This window comes from Theobroma cacao, chromosome 4, assembly GCF_000208745.1.
Source record: "Theobroma cacao cultivar B97-61/B2 chromosome 4, Criollo_cocoa_genome_V2, whole genome shotgun sequence".
Lineage (NCBI taxonomy): Eukaryota > Viridiplantae > Streptophyta > Magnoliopsida > Malvales > Malvaceae > Theobroma > Theobroma cacao.
In genome coordinates this window covers 18,085,827-18,086,868 of record NC_030853.1, presented here as the reverse complement: position 1 = coordinate 18,086,868, position 1,042 = coordinate 18,085,827, and positions in this window count along the sequence as shown.

The window sequence follows — 1,042 nt, the reverse complement described above, 5'->3', positions numbered from 1 at the left end:
CTTGTTCACTCACTGAGTATTGTACTCACGTTTTATAAAAATTCATGTTTTCAGATCAGGTGACTGTTGGACCCTAGATCGAGGAGTCCCCGTAGTGCATCTCCTGGGTATGTGTCTGACATTCGATAGTAATCCATTTTATTGTAAATGTCTCTGCTGGAAGTCATGGGTCCTTTTGTATTGTGAATACAATCTAACAATGTGAATATGTGTATGCAATGTAAATTGCTAAATACATGACTGGTATAGTGCATGTATATTATTATCGATAATGCCATTGTGTTTTGGCTATGTTTACACCCGAGAAAAGGTGTGTGTGTATGCATGATATGATAAATTTGTTAAGCAAAGGTAAATGGATAGGCTTGCTTGGGCTTAGTGAGCTATGCTCATTGAGCTCATACGCCGGTCATGGCCCGGGAAATTGGGTCGTGACAAAACTTGGTATCAGAGCTCTAGGTTTGTCTAGGTCCTAGGGCTTTCACTTATTGGTCCAGCGGAGTGTCGAGTTTTTATGTGGGAACTTCGGTTGTGAAGTGTGAACCGTGACACATTTTACGACCAAGGGACCGCATAGATTCCCAATCTTAGAAACTACCTTATCTCTTTAACTGTGGTTAATGACAAGTGTTTGCTCTTGTCTAGGTAAGAATGTCGCCTAAGACACGGGCCACCTTAAGACAAGTGGGGGAGCAAGATGCCCCTACTGGGATGACTAATCGACCACGTGCACCCACTCGTAGGGGGCGAGGTAGACATGGCAGGGTCGCTAGGTCGATGAGAGCGAGTACGCCTGTGAATAGGAGAGATGAAGGACAGCCCTTAGGTGATACTGTTAGGCCACCGGTGAGAGGCATTATTGTTGAGGACTTAGCGACGGGTCTGCAGAGAGTCAATCGGGTTGTAGAAATGATGGTAGCCCGTATGGAGGATATACAGGAGATAGTAGAGGGGAGACATGTGGAGCAAGAGTCCCCTAGTTCCCAAGGCCAGACAGACCGCCAACCTCCCGAGGGTGACAGAGGTCAAATGGAGGTTTCAC